Here is an 18,211-nt window from a genome sequence, read left to right as displayed (position 1 = left end):
GGATAGAGTCAAGGACGGCCACAAGCCTTACGAGCATGGGTCAACGCAAGTTGAACCCGAAGATGCGAGGAAGTCGTTATGGGCCGAGGTGATGAAACTACTCGATGCAGGTATTATTTATACAGTTGGCAACTCCAAGTGGGTTAGCCCAGTTCAGGTAGTCCCGAAGAAAGGAGGGACTACCGTGGTTAAAAATGAGAAAAATGAATTAATACCAACTCGAGTAGTGACAGGGTGGCGGATGTGCATTGATTATAGACAGTTAAATGCCGCCACCAAGAAAGACCATTTCCCCCTCCCTTTTCTTAACCAAATGACTGAAAGACTGGCCTCTAACAAATTTTTCTGTTTTCTAGACGGATATTCAGGGTTCTTTCAGATCCCTATCCATCCAGATGATCAGAGTAGACCACTTTTACTTGTCCACAGGGTGTTTTTGCATATCGTAGAATGCCTTTCGGATTGTGTAACGCCCCTGCTACCTTTCAGAGGTGCATGATAGGGATTTTTTCTGATTATATAGAGAACATCATGGAGGTATTCATGGATGATTTCTCAGTTTATGGTAGTGACTTTGATCGTTGTTTAGCTAACCTTGATAAAGTCATGCAGCGTTGTATTGATGTTAATCTTGTTTTAAACTGGGAAAAGTGTCAGTTTATGGTTAATGTGGGATTTGTGTTAGGGCATGTGATTTCTGATAAAGGTATACATGTTGATAAGGCAAAGGTGCAGGTGATTGAGCAATTACCCCCTCCCGTGAATGTTAAAGGAGTGAGGAGTTTCCTTGGTCACGCCGGTTTCTATCGGCGTTTCATTAAGGACTTTTCAAAAATTGCTAAACCACTTACACAATTGCTCCTTAAGGATGCTGTCTTTGAGTTTACTGATGAGTGCCTTTTAGCTTATAACAGGTTGAAGGAGGCTCTAGTTTCTGCACCAATCATTCAAATTTGATTGGGATCTCCCATTTGAGATCATGTGTGATGCCAGCGATTATGCAATTGGTGCAGTTTTTGGACAGCGAAAGAATAAAGATTTGAATGCCATATACTATGCGAGCCGAACTCTGGATGAGGCTCAAGTCAACTATTTCACCACTGAGAAAGAGTTTCTAGTTGTAGTTTTTGCCTTAGACAAATTTCGATCTTATTTGTTAGGTTCTAAGGTTATTGTTTATACTGACCATGCAGCGTTGAAGACTCTCTTTGTTAAGAAAGATGCGAAGCCGAGGCTTTTGAGGTGGATACTCCTTTTGCAGGAGTTTGATTTGGAGATCAAAGATAAGAAAGGAGCAGAGAATGTGGTAGCTGACCACCTATCTCGTCTGCAGCTGACAGAAAGGGAGGATTCGTTACCTATTAATGATTCTTTTTCTGATGAGAGTTTGTTAGTTATTACTACTTCAGGGTCTTATCCACCTCCGTGGTTTGCTGATTTTGCTAATTTTGCTGTGACAGGTAAGATACCACCCGAGCTTTCATGGCAGCAGAAGAAGCGGTTTGCTTATGATGCTAGACAATACTTTTGGGATGATCCTTATGTTTTCAAGGAATGCGCGGACGGTCTCATCCGGAGATGCGTACCTCAATGGGAGGTGAAGGATATCCTAGAGGCTTGCCACTCTTCTGCTTATGGTGGTCATCACGGTTCGTCCAGGACTGTAGCTAAGGTACTCCAATCTGGTTTCTATTGGCCAACTTTGCATGCAGATTGTCGCAATTTTGTTGCTGAGTGAGATGCTTGTCAAAGATCGGGGAATATTTCCAAGAGACATGAGATGCCACAGGTAGGCATTCTTGAGGTTGAGATTTTTGATGTCTGGGGCATTGATTATCAAGGACCTTTTCCGAGCAGTCAAAGTAATAAATATATCCTCGTAGCTGTAGATTATGTATCCAAATGGGTGGAAGCTATTGCTACTCCCCATTGCGATGTAAAAGCCGTGATTAAACTGTTTAAAAAGATTATTTTCCCTCGTTTTGGTGTCCCTCGGGTTGTCATTAGCGATGGGGGAATGCATTTTAAAGAGAAACAACTTAGTGCTTTATTGACTAAATTCGGTGCCCAACATCGTAGAGGTTTGGGGTATCATCCCCAAACTAGTGGCCAGGTTGAGGTTTCTAACAGAGAATTGAAAGAAGTCTTAGCTAAACTTGTTTCTAAATCACGGAAAGATTGGAGTCTTAAGTTAGATGATATCTTATGGGCTTATAGAACTGCGTTTAAGACGCCAATCGGGAAGTTACCATACCGATTGATTTATGGTAAGACATGTCATTTGCCTGTTGAGTTAGAGCGTAAGTCTTGGTGGGCTATATGTGATTTGAATTTGGATCCTAACCTCTCTCGTGAGAAACGCATGACACAGCTGAATGAGCTAGAGGAATTTAGGCTGCTGGCCTATGACAATGCTAGGATCTACAAGGAGAAAACGAAGTGCTGGCACGATAAGAGAATCATCAAGCGCGAGTTCCATATTGGCGATAAGTTACTTATTTTTAACGCTCGTATCCGTTTATTTCCTGGTAAGCTGAAATCCAGGTGGACCGGCCCCTATACGGTCACAGCAGTTACAAAATTCGGATCAGTTGAATTGGAGACCTCTGCAGGAGAAAGATTCAAAGTTAATGGCCAATATGTGAAGCATTATCACGGATCAGATGCATATGTTGGGAAAGTCGAGGTATTGTACTTCGACCCGTTATCGGATGATGCAAAGTGAGGTAAAAAGGTCGTGCGGGACCTCTTAAACCAGCGCTAACCGGGAGGCAACCCGGGTTGTAACTTTTTGTAATTAGGAAGTTTATTTTGTTATTTCATTTAATTTGCATTTTGAGCTTTATTTATTTATTTATTTCCTTTTAATTAGCATTACTTGGTTTGAGAAATGTGCGCCCTTGAGAATTTTTCCAGGAATTTAATTTATGCAAAGCGCGTGAAGTGGTTTACTGAATTTTCATGCAAGAAGAGCGGGAAATTGAAGTAGCAGAAATGAATTTTTGACGATTTTGGGTTTAACTCCCAGCGTTTTCAGTCGATCGACTGGGCAATATAGTCGATCGACTGAAAAGGAACAGGTCAGAGGCTACTGTATATGGAGCTTAGTCGATCGACTGGTCAACATAGTCGATCGACTGATGAGAAAAGTCCAGAAGCTGCTGCAAGTGAAGATCGTCGATCGACGGGTCGTGGTCGATCGACCACAGCGCGAGTCCAGATTGCATTTTAATAAGGGAGTTTTCTTTCTTTTCTCATTCATTCTTTCATATTCATAACATCAAAAATCCAAAGCAAACCCTAGCCTTTTCCCCTTTTCCGCGATTTCATCTGCAATCCCCTCTCCATCTTGAATTTTCTTGCTTAATTCTTCAATTTCTCATCAAAAGGTATGTCTCTAATCCTATTTCCATGCTCTATTTTCGATTTTTACTGCGGTTTCATGCGAAATTTTCGAGCATATGGCCGTTGAGACGGAAAAAATCGATTTGGGGAAATCGATTTTAAGGATTGATTTCTTGTCATTTTTATACTTTAATTGCTTATTCTACCCTTTCCCCCTTGATTTTCGAAGCAAATTAGCAGCTAGGAGGTGTTTAATTCCGTTTTCCCCAAAAAAGTTCGAAACCCTAATTTGATTTTCGATTTCTGATCTTGTTTCGGGTCTTTTTAAATTGATTTGTTAGGGAATTCTTGTTGCTAATAGGTTGTTTGCAGGTAACAACAATGTCAAAAGGCAAGGAACACATGTTTGAAGGGCAGTCGAGTCAAGGAGCTGCCAAGCGGCCACGAGGACCGCCACTCATGATTGAGGCTACCACGGATAGTCTACCTGACTATCCGTAGGTTATCTTTGCTAATTCTACTCAGCGTGCTAAGTTTTCTCTTTTTGTTTCGAGAATGAAAGTTACACCTACCCGATTTCTTCATAAACCTACTTTGGAGAAATTAGGCTGTTATGAGTCGATTGTGTCCCTGCTAAACGGGATAGGTATGATGGGTCTAGTGGACATGGCTGAGTTCACGTATTACATTTTGACCCTCGAGTTCTTTTCGTCTTATGCTTTTAACTCAGCTTCTTTTGCGGAAAATAAGACTAGTGCTTGCATCTCTTTTCGGCTATTCAATGTCAATTACTCCTTGACATTAGCCGATTTTGCTGGATTTTTGGGTCTTTATTTCGAGGGCAGAACCTCGGATACCTCTGACGTTCACCGAGTCATGTGGTCTTGCGTTAGTGACTTTTACGGGCCTAAAAGGACGGGCACTTCCGTCCACTTGCCCCCTCTTCGTTATTTTCTACGGCTAATGGGTAATACCATTTTCGGCCGTAAAGAGTCAAACAATGTGAATAACATCGAACTGTCTATTTTAGCGGGCTATCTGAACATTGAAAGTCGGATAGCCTGTATCTATAACATCGCTTTTTTGACTGCCGCTCACTTTCAGACTGTTAGTGAGGGCACATTGACCACTATTGCTTGTGGCGGATTGGTGACGCGTATCGCAAACCGTCTTGTTTTACTTTTCCCTCGAGAGGAGGCCCCTATTGACCCTGACCTACGTTTCATGGACCTTGCATACGCGAGGGCCGTCCATTGGGTCGATAGACAGAGATGGTGGAAGATCGATTCTCTCATCTGTGACCCCATCCCTGTCCTTGCCTACCCTCCTGTCCTGCCCCTCACCACTATTCAGGGGGCAGCTCGGCCGCCCTTGCCTAGTTACAGGCTCCCTATTGTGGCGGCCACTGCTACTGCTACCACCTCGAGGAGAGCTCGTGCCTCCTCTTCGCAGACACCCTCTTCCTCCACTCCTGCTCCTACTGGCTACCCGACCACTTTTCGACCACCCACACCTTTGGTCGTCCCTCCGGTCATGGACCAAAGGGCAATGTCACGTGTACTGGGTGATTTGTGCAGGAGCTTTGACCAGCACAGGCTAGACACGGCTCTAGCCCTGTACCCAGTCTACGAGGAGTTAGCCCGGACGGGGATGCTCCCACAGGGTGCTTGGACTCACCCTTCCTACTTTGTTCCCCCTGTGGGCGGTTACCCTCAGCCTGCCAGGAGACCCCCTCCTACTACTACTGCTGGTGCCTCCATTTCCAGGAGAGCCACTGCCGCTGCTGCTGAGGCAGACGAGGAGAGCGACTCAGGGTCCGATGAGTCTAGTGGTAAGGAGTACGACGGTGGTGATTAGATGCCGGTGACCTCCCCGTTTTTGGCTGGTTTGGGGAGGTCGTTTTTTGTGAGTTCCGAACCTTCTTTATTAGTTTCGTTTTTATTTTATTATGCTTTTATTCTTCCCTATTTCTGCTGGTGATTTGCTGCTGAGCACAATGAGGACATTGTGCGTTTTGGTTTGGGGAGGGTATTTGCATATGCCTTTTGTTTTGCATCTGCATTTGTTTTTTATTGCATTTCAGTCACATGTTTAGTGCATTTCTGTTTGCATTTGTTTTTCAGTTCCTTAAAAAAAAAAAAGAAACAAAACAAAAAAAAACAAAGAAAAAAATTGAAAAAATTCATAAAAATAAAAAATATCACGTTTACTTTTGCATATAGTTGAGTCGGATTGGAGTTATTAATGATGAATTTGTGTTATTAGTCAAATATGCCATTCCTTGCCTTTTCATAGCTGTTTAGCATGAATTATAAGTGATTTCTCAAATTTTGTTATGGAATTCATTTCGGGTAATTAGGCTTGACTCATTACTTTTGGCAAACTACTTATACTTTCTGAGATATAGAGCCTATAACTGGTGACATTCATGACCGGTTAATTTAGGATTGAGTGTAGTACTCCCTTCATTTCATGTTTTGCATGTGTATGAGTTTTGATTTCTTATTGCCTATACGCATCGGTTTGTGGTCGGTATTACATGTTTTGAGAACTATTGCATCTTCCCCTTTCTCATTTTACCCCATTAACTCCACTATAAGCCATAACTACCAGTTGCCCTCAACTACATCCCATACTTAGCCTACTATTGTGCCAAGCTAGGAAGTAGTAGAGGAATTTGTCGAATTATAAGCTGTTTTGGTTCGCTTTTGTAATGATGGAGAAAGTACTTATGAGAAGTTGAGGGGTTGCTAATGTTCAGCCTCAAGGAAGAAAGAAAAATTCAGAAAAAAATGAAAAAGAAAGGGACGTTTACTTGGGCAGAGAGCTCTGGTTGTGACAGGGTGGTCGATCGCTTGCCATCACTGGTCGATCGACCACCAGCTCAGAAGTTGAAAAAAAAAGAGTGAAAAAGAAAAGAAAATAAAAGGAGAGTAATAAGAAATTTGAAAAAAATAATAATTTGGTTGAATTGAGAACACGCCTCATGTGCTTATTTCATGATTTGGAGGTATTTGTTTTTGGGATTTTGTGTTGCCTAGTCATTAAAGGCATGGTTTATATTTTGAGTTGGAGGAACGGGATATGGTTTCTGATGGTTTGATAGGTACTAGCTTGGCTCTTACCTTCACTTTTTCCATAATTGTTTTGCCCTTTCTTTCCCACTTAGCCTCATATATCCAAATCTTGCAATAGTTCGGCATGTAATAGTCTTTGACGGTGGTTATGCGTATGTACGGTAGCTAGAATCATTATTCATGCTAGTCAAGCATACATGTTTTGTCGGTCGCAGTCTAGGTGAGAGTCTGTAATTTTCTTCCCTCTCTTCTACATATATTCTTACCATTTGCTTTGTTGAGGGAAGAGTGACCCGGGAGAGTCCGAATGTATGAGTCTTGCAAGGTCGAACGCCCGATTTAATTCCATGATATGCATAAATTTGTTCACTTGATTTGAGCTTTGCGGTAGTTGACTGTGTGCATTAAACGGTTTGGCATTGACTTGTAGTTAGCTCTGAGATATATACTCCTTTCCATTTAGTTTTTATACGGGTCATAGTGCTTTCTTGGGGACAAGCAAGGTTTGGTTTGGGGAGATTTGATACGTGCATATTCTATACACTTTATCTGTAGTTTTGGCGCGTATTTCCATGCATAATTGTTAGCTTAAGGCTACTATTTCTCCCGAAATGGTTTACTTTGCATTTTCTATGATTTGTTGTAGGAATGAATGGAAGTGAGCTAATTCAAGCCTAAATCGTCCTCCGGAGGCAACTTCAGGGAAGTTTGGAAGAAGAGGGTTCGGATTTACTCACCCTGGGATGCGTGCATTGGAGTGAGGAGCTGTTTTTGAAGAAAAGAAGTGTTTCTACACAGCCCAGCCAGTCGATCGACTACGTTATACAGTCGATCGACCAATGAAGTACAGCAGACGCTACTGTTCTGAAGTGACCAGTCGATCGACCGTGCTGACCAGTCGATCGACCAGTCTGCGAGCTGATATTGATTTTTCGTTTAAGACTTTTAAAAGCCCAACTTGTAATTAACTTTTGGCATCTTTTAATCAGTAGAACGCAACAATAATTAGGTTATGTTTTTCATAACTCAAGAACTCAGTTTTTAGATCTAGCTTTGAGGACGGAAAACCTCGAATTCGATTACTTTGTTCATCGTTTTAATTAGTAAGTTTTTATGCAATTCCTTTCTTCCTTAATCTCTTGTTATTTCGATTCTTGTTTTTACTAATTTAATTTCTGCAATTAAGTTCTTGTCTTTTATCTTTTATTCAAATTCAATCATGTCAACCTTGTTCTTTGTTATCAATTTTGCAATTGTTTTAGTTTTAGTCATGCGTAGCTAATTTCTTTGATTGGGAATGAGGTGAGCCATGGCATAAATTAGGATTGTTTGTTAGCATGAATTCTTCCGTATCGATCTTGTTGTCTTTTGATAAGCCTTTTTACTAGATTGAAAGATTAGTAATTAGAATTATCATTAGATTGGAATTTCCTTTGAGCGAAAGCTTTGAGAAATTTCGGGGAATTAGAAGACCGTAAGGTTAATTTGAGCATAGATCGAAAGGCTTGCTTGTACCCCTGAGACCGTATTATAGGATTTCTGCTACCTTATTGCCCTGATCATTGCCATGGTGAACTGAATTTCCCGATCTTCCTTTTATCTTGAAATTCTTATTTAAGCATTTAGTCATTAGAATCAACCAAATTCAAACCCCCATTAATTGTTACTTTTGTAGACTGAAATAAGCAAATAGAATTGATCTTGTCTCTCTGTGGTTCGACCCTTACTTTAACTAGCTATAGTTTTAGTTTGGAATTATAAATTTAATTTTGATACAAAACGACTGTATCAGTAAGAAACTAAGAAAAGTGTTTTATTTTCACGCATTGCAAATTCTACAAAAGGATTCTAAGTAAGTAGTGATTAAATGGTCAACGTACGGATTAAGGGTGAATCCCTCTACAAATGACTTTATCACAAGTTATGAGATAACAGTGGGAGCATCTTTCAAGTTAAAGAGCCCAAGTCTAGTTAGATGTCTAGACATACACTTGGATAAAATTCATGTCATTAGAGATGACATTGAATGTAAGGAAATAACAATTTATAAAGTTGGAATATATGGATATCGGGTATATCCACTTGCCAAGCTTGTATTGCATTCTAATTAGTGTTATAATACACTAAAGATTATAGAATATGAAGTAGTAATAGTATATTGACTATTCATATGTGATAATCACATTTATCGTTTGAGTTTTATTGAACTCACCTGCTACCTTGTCGTATCCGAATGGGTTGTAGAGACAAATTGAACCCCATTAAAGTGAACTGGATTGACATGGTATTCGCCCCTAGTTACTTATATGAGGTGACGTCTCGAAGTGACTAGAGTGTGATGCGATTGATGGCAAGTTCAAGTGCCATAGAGTCATATGGGATGACTAGTCGATCACATAGGCGGATCAGTATGGGACAATCATCGATCGATGACCGCTTATAGAGTTATGGTAATTCATAAAGCCTGGTCATGGCAAGAGCTACTATAGTATTCTTATGAGTCAATTCTTTTGACTAGAGACTATTCGCCCAAGTTGGCACAACTTCTGATTAGCTTTGATTTATACTCTACGATTTCGTAAATGAGATCAAACTGGGTATATTTTGGGTTATGATGGACTGTGGCTGAACGAAGGGAATAGGGCGATAGAAATTGTCCACCCCTTGTCAGGGTTGTTTGAAATCTCAAGGCCACTCGAGGAGTAGTTAACTGGAAATGCGTGGCCATGCTCGGAAGGTATCTATGATGGATAATTCCGGTCAGACAGTTAATCTCCAGATCGAGAAAACCACTCAAGATATGATCAAATGTAAGTACGACCTGCAAGACACCTTGCATTGAGTGGGAGATTGTAATAGGACAAGAGAATTGGTGACGCACACTTGTCGAGGACAAGTGGGAGATTGTTGGGAAATGTGTCCTCAACAATAGTGCAATCACATGATTTAAATATCATAATTAAATCTCATACTAAGAATACGTGAGGGATGATTCTTCATACAGTCGACTGACCATCATTAATCGGTAATGATTGGCTGACTAGAGTTTGACATTACTGTCGTGTGACGGTGGTGGTCAGTTGATCCCTTAAGGTCACACCTAAAGGACAATTCCCTTAATGGATAAATTGGTTAATTGTATGATGATACAAGGTAATCAATTCCTTAAAAGTGAACAATTTATTTGTGAGAGAGAATATATTTTATCTTATTGTAATGGGATTAAATAAGATTTATTTTAGTAATAAAAATGCTTTATTACTAAAATTGCATATTGTTTGAGAAACAATAGAGATAAGAATTAATGGTTAATTATAATTACAAGATGTTGTGAATTATAATTATATGACCCATTTTATTTATGTGATCAAGTATCACTAGTCAATTTGTTGTATGTAATTTAATTAATTTGTAAAATGATATTTATGTGATAAATATGCATTAAAATTAATTAATAACATATAACATACTACATGTGACATATTGTGTGACAAATGACAAATTGACAAAAATAAAATGGTAGTCCATTTTATAGTGAATGGACCGAAATGGTGAGTGTGCAAATGGGTAGTGATTATTTTATATTATGTGATAATATTTATATAAATAATTGTACCTACCTTTATGTAGTCTTACACACCTAAGCTATTGATAAGAGAAAAAGGGAAAGGAGATTCCATTTTTTGTTTGGTTCCCCTTGCCCCTTCCCACCCGGTTTTCCAACTCTCTTTATAGAGTTTTTTGGTCTCTTATCATACTAACTCATTCATTCAAAGTTCACATGCAAGAGTTTTTGCTCCTCCTTCTCTCTAGCTTTCTCCAACAAGTTTTTGGAGATTCACAAGTTTTGTTCATCTCTTGTAATATCAAAACAACATTACTAGTGTAGTAATAATAATAATATTAGAATCATTTTAAGGATACTAGTATAATAATCTAGTTAATTAGTATACTAGTTTAAGGGTAAGTCTTGGGTGCAATCTAAGGAGGATTTCTATACTTGGGATCTTGGAATATCATCCATCATTATAAGCTCAAGAACAAGTGAAGGAAGGTGACCCTACTTGTGCCTATAATTTCGAACCAACCAACAATGTAAGGAACATTGTTTTTCTTATAAATCTTTCATTTTGTTATGCATGCACTAGATCTAAAGAACAAATAATTAACAAGTTAATTAGTTCACTATTAGAGGAATCTAATAATAGGTATATGAACCTAACATGTACTTAGTTAGTTAAAGTTTTAGCTTTAGTATTTGAGTAGTGTCTTGTTTCCTGTAGAGTGTTTGTGTTATTGCTCTCCGCTAGTGCCTAGAAAACACTAGGAGACTAGCAGTTTGTTGAAGTGTATGCCTAGAGGAGACGATAATCCTTTGCTTAATGACCCGGAACCGGAAAGGCTATATAGAGCTTTGAGTACAAGGACATTGGAACCACCATTCAAGTGCAAACAATAGGCAAAATAGATCCTTTGAAGAAAACCCCTTTTACAACACCCTAATCCCAAATACACCACCTCAAACTCCACCAATTCCACCTCTTATTGAACCACGAATGGCCGCTCTAAGAGATCACAACCGACCAAACCCGGATGATTCCATTTCTTCAATCAACTTTGGTACCTTGGCTCCTAACAACTTCGAAATCCACCCCGCTCAATTCGGGTTGATTGAGAAGGATTGCTTTAGTGGAAACATTGATGAGGATGACATGCTCACCTTAGGAAGTTTAAGAGTAAAATTGCAATGATGAAGAGAAATGGAGTGCCGGAAAACACCTTGAGGTTAATGTTGTTTCCCTTTTCCTCGAGACACAAGGCGGACTGGTGGCTAAACATTCATCCCCCAAAAACATTCACTACTTGGGATGACTTGGCCAAAGCCTTCCTTGCCAAGTACTTCCCCTCTTCTAAGACCGCTATGCTCCGAAACGAAATCACCACATTTCAAAAAGAAGATGGAGAATCTTTGGGAGAAGCTTGGGATGGGTTCCAAGACCTTATAGCCCGTTGCCCACATCGTGGAATTCCCGACCGGTATATAACTCAAACATTCTTTTAAACTCTATTGCCGAGAACTAAGGAAATGGGAAATGCCTCAGCGGGGGGAGGATTTGACCATTTGGGAGATACCGAAGGCTCGGCCCTTATCAAGAAGATGGTTGACTCGGAAACGAATTATGGGTCAAAAGGGAATGCTTTGAGGAGAAGTAGCCGGTACCCTCAAGAGAACTTCTCAAATTCTAACGCCGAAACAAATGCCAAGCTAGACTTTCTCACAAAGACATTTGAGGAAATGACAAGGAAACAAGTGAATCAAGCATGTGGCTCCCACGATCCTCCCATGGAAGAGGTTTTTCAAGGACCTTATTGTGAGTTGTGTGGAGGGATCAGTCACACCTTTGATGTATGTGCTAACAATGAATACAACATGGGTGGTAAAGAGAAAGTTCAAGATGTTAATGCCTTCCAAAGCTACAACAACTCCTTGAGGCCACCAATGCCCTCTTATAACAACCAAAACAAGTATAACCCAAACTCAATTTTTTACTGTTCGGGTATGAAAAACCAACCATACATGAGCTATAAAAGTACTAATGTGCAAAATCCACAACATATTCAATCACAATCCCAAAACACCAACCCACCCTGATTTTCTCGACCAAGGGATGAAGGGCAAAATCAAATGAACAACTTTGGGAACAATTTTGGGAACCAAAATCAAGGGTTCAACAACAACCAAAGCTAAAACTTTGGGAACCAAAATCAAGGATACCAAGACTATGGGTATAACCAAGGTCACCAAGGATTTGGTCAAGGGTTCCAAGAATAAGGTTTTCAACAAAATTTCCAAGGATAACAAGGGTATAACCAAGAGAAAGGGTCAAATTACAACAACCAAGAGCCTAGAGGAAGTTATCAGGGAAACAAAAACCACAACAACAATCAAGGCCCAAACAATCGTTTTGACTATGGGTTCCCTCTTCCTTTGGCTAACCAACCCTACCAAGAACCAATGGGTGACCCTTCATATGGTGAAATGGTAAAAATGATGAAAAACATGCAAACATTGCATAACCAACAAATGAAAAATTTGTCATGTGCTACTCAACGGGAGATGAGAGAAATGGAGGCACGGATGACATCCCAAGCATTAGTCAACCCTCAAAAACCGCCCGGTGGTTTGCCTGCACAAGGCCAAAGCTCAACCCATGCATTTGTCTTGAGGAGTGTGATTGAGCTTGAAGACCACTACAAGGATCTAGAAATTGATGTTGATCCAAAAAAGAAAGCGGTTGGCAATGAATGGTGACGGGAAAAGCCCACCAATGACTATTCGGGAAGGAAAGACAATAAGTAGAGCATTTACAAGCGGGAAAACTCAAAAGAATAATGATGTTGATGGCTTAGTTGAAGACCTCCCATATGCAAAGGAGGGGAGTAAAGAGGCCACCGAGGAAGTGCTTCTACAACCCTCCACTAAGGTAAAAAGTAAGACAACTTCTCCAAAGGTATCCTCTAACTCTTAACTCGTCAATAACATTCCCTATCCCACTAGAGCTCTAAAGTAAAGAGAAAACGTCAAGTACACAAAATTTTGTGAAATGTTGGAAAAATTTGAAGTGACTCTATCCTTTACCAGGTGATATTGAACATGCCAAACTACACTAAATTCTTAGAAGATATCTTGTCAAAAAAGAGGACCTTGGGTGAGCAAGAAATGATGGCCTTGAATGAAGTGTAACACTCCGATTATCCGGCCAAGATTTTTGGAGCGTTACCATCTCGGTTTCCCGAGGTAGTGTTTCAGAACTTAAATAAAGAACATTTTATTAATGTAAATGTTTAGTGAATTACATAAACGTAAACGAATGAATAAATAAAATACAACTCGTGACATCTATACTCTTCTAGCCAACTAGACTCGTCTCGTGATTTATCAAACTCGTCCCGTCTCCCGCGTACAATCCAAACAACCTGATCATAACCTGCTCCCCATATGACCAAAGGATATCATATGGATCGACACAGGCCACCCCAAAAGAGACAGGTGACAAGACACAAACACAAAAATGTTAATTTCATTAAATAAATAAAGTGTGACTCGACTCGAGTGTGAACATGCGACATGACTATGATATGAATGAACCACCGTCAAGCAACCTCCACCACGATACCGGGACATGACCAGATATACCGACAACCACACTGGTACCGGGCACGCCCATACATACTGATAACCATAAACAGGTACCGGGATACGCCCCGACGTACCGGGTCCGGAAGCCAATCGGATCCCCTGCCAGACGTCGTGTCTCAACCACACGAGTCCCTCCGTAACTCAATCCATTAATGTGCACACCCCTCTTGGAGAGGGAAGCTCCAAGAGGCGACTTAAGCACAAGATGGTCTCCCAACCATCTTACGTCTCCAAAACAAGTAACCAAACAAACCACCATGTCCTCCGACATACAAGATAAGACAACAAATACAATATACCATATAATATGCCAATTACCGACTCACTCACTGCAAATGAATGATGAAAGAATCATTTTATAAATAAATGCAACAATGAAACTGAGTAGGATAAACCTACCTCGCAGCAAATCCGCATACACAAACCGTCACACAAGCTAGGTCCGTCTCGTAACACCGTCTCACAAAACACATTTCCTAAAATACGATAATAATACAAATACGTATAAATATACTCATCCAATCATACAAATACATATAAATATACTAATCCATCATGTATTCAAATACATATAAATATACTAATCCATCATGTATTCAAATACATATAATTATACGAATCCAAGTATGCCAATACGTATAATTATACGAATTAATACGCATACGACTAATATATACCAATTAATTAATTAAATAAAACCCGTCTTATACACTACCCAACCCGACTCAAACTTCAACTAGCACTACCACCCACTGCCGCCACCGTGGCCAACACCACCAGCCACGGTGGGCCACGGCCGGCAGCCACCACCAACGCAACTATAACAACAACAAACGACAACGACAACAACAACCGCAACAACACACAACACCACCATGCACGACCACCACCATGGGCCACCACCACTACGGTGGTCGACTCCCTCACCACCCCTAGATCCGACCACCCCCATGGCAGCCAGCACCAACACCGTCGACAACAACTACAATAATGAGCAATAACGATGGCGACAACAAACACCAACAAATCGTTCGTACACCCACCTTCTACCACTACAATGTAAAGGCGGCATAGTGACGGTCATACTGATGGAAAAAACAAGCCGTCAGAAAACACGGAATACTGACGGCTATTTGACGGAATTTCCGTCGGTACACATTCCTGACAGATTTCCCGTCAGCTGTAATTGGCGCGTTGACTAAGTCAATGGGGCTAAAAAACATTTGACGGAATTTCCGTCAGTAATTTAGAAATACTGATGGAGTGTCCGTTAGATGGTTCTCACACATAGCAGTTCATGCCAGCTGTGAAATAATTGGGACATCTGACGGAATGTCCGTCAGTAATTTAGAAATACTGACGGAATATCCGTCAGATGCATTAGATATTTTAAATCCATTCTGCACAACAGCTGTCACAATAATTCACCCTGTGATGGTAATTCCGTCAGTATTTTAAAATTATTGACGGAATTTCCGTCACAGGGTGAATTATTATGACGTGTACTGTTGATGCATTATTATTCTGAGTAAGTGGGCCTCTGACGGAATGTCCGTCAGTAATTTAGAAATACTGACGGAATTTCCGTCAGGAATTCTATTTAACTGACAGAATTTGCGTCAGAGGTGCCTATTATCTGAAACCCGCGAGCATTCCCTTGACACTTTACCAAAATTTCCCCCAATCAATTAAAATCGCCTTAACCCTAACTCTCTAAAAACCCGATACCACCACCAACCTCCTCCACTTCCGGCGCCTCCACCACCAGCACCAACACCACCACGCCGCCGCCGTCACTATTAGGTAATTATCTTTGTCTTTTCTTCCTCTCTCCTTTCTCTTTTTCCATTTCCTTTTCTTGTTTTTAATTTTTTTTTTCCACAGTTGCTGCTGCCCGCCGCCACCTGCCGTCCTCCTGCTTCTTTCTCATTCTTCCTTTTCACTTTTCTTTGTGAAGTTAATTAGGTATTTTTTAATTTCCTTTAATTTTTTTTGTTTAATTAGCTTAATTGATTTAAGATATTAGTTATTGTTTTAACTGTTGTTGAATTATTGTTGGTGTTGATGCATGTTGACTTAGGATAGAAGCCAATTTTGTTTAAATGTATGTTGTTAAATTTTAATGTATGCATGTTGACTTAGGATCGCTATGTAATTTTTGTTAATTAGATTATTGTTAAATTTTGTGAAATGTTAATGTTTTTAAAATGATAATTAGACTTAATTAATGTTAATTAGACTAGATATGTAAAATGAAAAATTAGTCATGTTAGTTTTTGTTAATTGAAAAAGTAGTCATTGTTGTATGTTTTGTTTTTAATATTGTTAAAATTATTGTTCATATTGACCTAGTATCCATTCAAAAATTACTCACTAGGAGTAATTTTTTAATAGTCCCCATTTTGGGACTGTCTTTGTACGTTTTAAGTCACTTAGGTAGTAAACATGTGCTTGTGATTTGTTAATGAGGAAAGAGTTTGGTGACAATTCCTTTAATGTTCTCTGAATGCATATGTGGAGTAATTATTTAGTCTACATTGTGTATTTGGAGAACGGATGAGAATTGCTACCGAATTTTTTTCCTCATTAATAAATCACAAGTACATATTTGCTAGTGACTTGAAACATACATTGATGGGTTTAGGTTGGAGTGATAAGGACCCAATTCAAAGAAATACAGATTATTTGTAGACAATTGTAACAATATTTATATTGGTTAAAATGTTAAATTATTGTGTATTATTCTTGATTGTGATTGTTGTTAGGTTATTATCCTTTTTAATGACATATATAAATGTGGAGATACATAATAACATGGAAAGATTAGAACGGTAGTGGATGTATGAAAGATTAGACGAAAAAAAAACCCAAGAAAGCATTTGCAGAGGAGGTGAAAGAGTTTTTAAATTCGCGGAAGAAAGTAGTGAGTACAAGAATTTAGGTGAAATGAGGTGTCCGTGTAAGAAATGCAAAAACCTAGGTTTTAAAAGAAAAGAGATGTTCAAATTCATCTTTGATCGAATGGTTTCGCCGATAATTACTATGTATGGACATATCACGGTGAGAAACTACCTAGTAAAGCAAGTACAAATGCTAGTGAGAATCCTTACCTTGAGTTCGTGAAAAATGCATTGCGTGATACTGTTGACCAACTTTTGGAGGATCGACTCAATCTTGATGGCCTTAACGATGAAGAAGTGCGTTAGGAAACCCTGAACCCCCAAGTTTCTTCGTTCTTTAAAATGTTAGAGCAAGCCGAACAACCAGTGTATGAGGGAAGTGATATGAGTTTGTTGCAAGCGGCTGCTAGGTTGTTATCACTCAAATGTGAGAACAACATATCTCTTAGATGCACTAATGGTTTTTTGTCGTTCGTTGGTGACCTAATTCCAAAGGAAAATCAAATGGCGCGTAATTTTAATGAGATTAAAAAGTTCTCAAGGGACTCCAACTACCCCATGAGAAGATTGATGCATGTCTCAATGGATGCATGCTTTTCTGGGAGGTGTAGATACCCAGTATCTGCACCTTCCAAAAACCACCGGATGATGATCGGACTATAACGTGTTTTTGATATGCGTGCGTAGATTGGCTATACATGAGACGGTTTAATGCACTACTCGGATATGAAAAATGGTTTCAAAAGTTTTCTAACTTCATTTGCATTAAAATAACACTATTTAGAGTTAAAACCGTCTTCGGACCCAAAACCGACTCAGAAACCCGCAACTCGAGTCAACCTGAGTCAACCCAAATCTCGAATGTCAAAAATAATGCCATGAATGTCTTTATCATGTCATTTCCTTTAAAACAACACTATTTAGAGTTGAAACTGCCTTCGGACCCAAAACCGACTCGAAAACCCGCAACTCGAGTCAACCCGAGTCAACCAAGTCAACCAAAATCTCAAATGTCAAAAATAATGCCATGAATGTCTTTATCATGTCATTTCCATTAAAATGACCCTAATTAGAGTCAAAACTGACACCGGGCCAAAAACCGACTCAAAATTCAAATCCCGATTCAGATGGGTCAAACCCGAGTCAAGCACACAAAACACTCACCTCAAGTAACACCCAAAATCATCTTATTAGATGCCCAGATTATTACACGATATCTTATATGAATACCACATATCAAACCAACCAAACAAGGGATAGAGCAAAGGCCAATTCCAAATTGAAAAGAACAATACACCCATTTGTATCACAAGGTAGCTCGCGCCTCTTTAGGGTGTCTTCTTAGCCTCTAAGAAAACTCAACCGACCTACCATCTCACATTTCTCTATAAATACCACCCTTCACACACCAAAAAACTCACGCGAGAGTCCGCCCCCTCCTTCTCCCTTAAACTTCTAGATCCGACTTCCTAAGTCACAAAATCGACACGTGTTTACGACCTACCGATCGTAAACACAAGCCTTACACATTTTGTTTGGTACCGTCGTCGTGCATTCGACCGACCCATGTGACCAACTCAACATTAATCAACATGTTTTAATTAACATAATTTCAACATATTTTCAAAACCAAATCCTTTTTTAAGGCACTCTTTTAAACTTCTTTGATCGCGAGTAGTCACAAAGAG

At 39.6% G+C, this 18,211-nt stretch overlaps 1 non-coding gene and 1 pseudogene across 1 annotated transcript; one reads left to right on the top strand and one right to left on the bottom strand.

The window, feature by feature from the left end:
• Positions 1-660: 660 nt before the first annotated feature.
• The window catches only part of LOC141651812 (uncharacterized), a 174,416-nt pseudogene continuing 156,865 nt past the window's right edge, over positions 661-18,211 (top strand).
• LOC141654477 (small nucleolar RNA R71) lies at positions 11,344-11,450 on the bottom strand. Its single transcript, XR_012548036.1, has one exon. It is a non-coding gene; the product is annotated as a small nucleolar RNA R71 (small nucleolar RNA).

Source organism: Silene latifolia, chromosome 4 (assembly GCF_048544455.1).
Source record: "Silene latifolia isolate original U9 population chromosome 4, ASM4854445v1, whole genome shotgun sequence".
NCBI classification, from domain to species: Eukaryota; Viridiplantae; Streptophyta; class Magnoliopsida; order Caryophyllales; family Caryophyllaceae; genus Silene; species Silene latifolia.
This window is presented reverse-complemented; position numbering and strand designations above follow the sequence as displayed.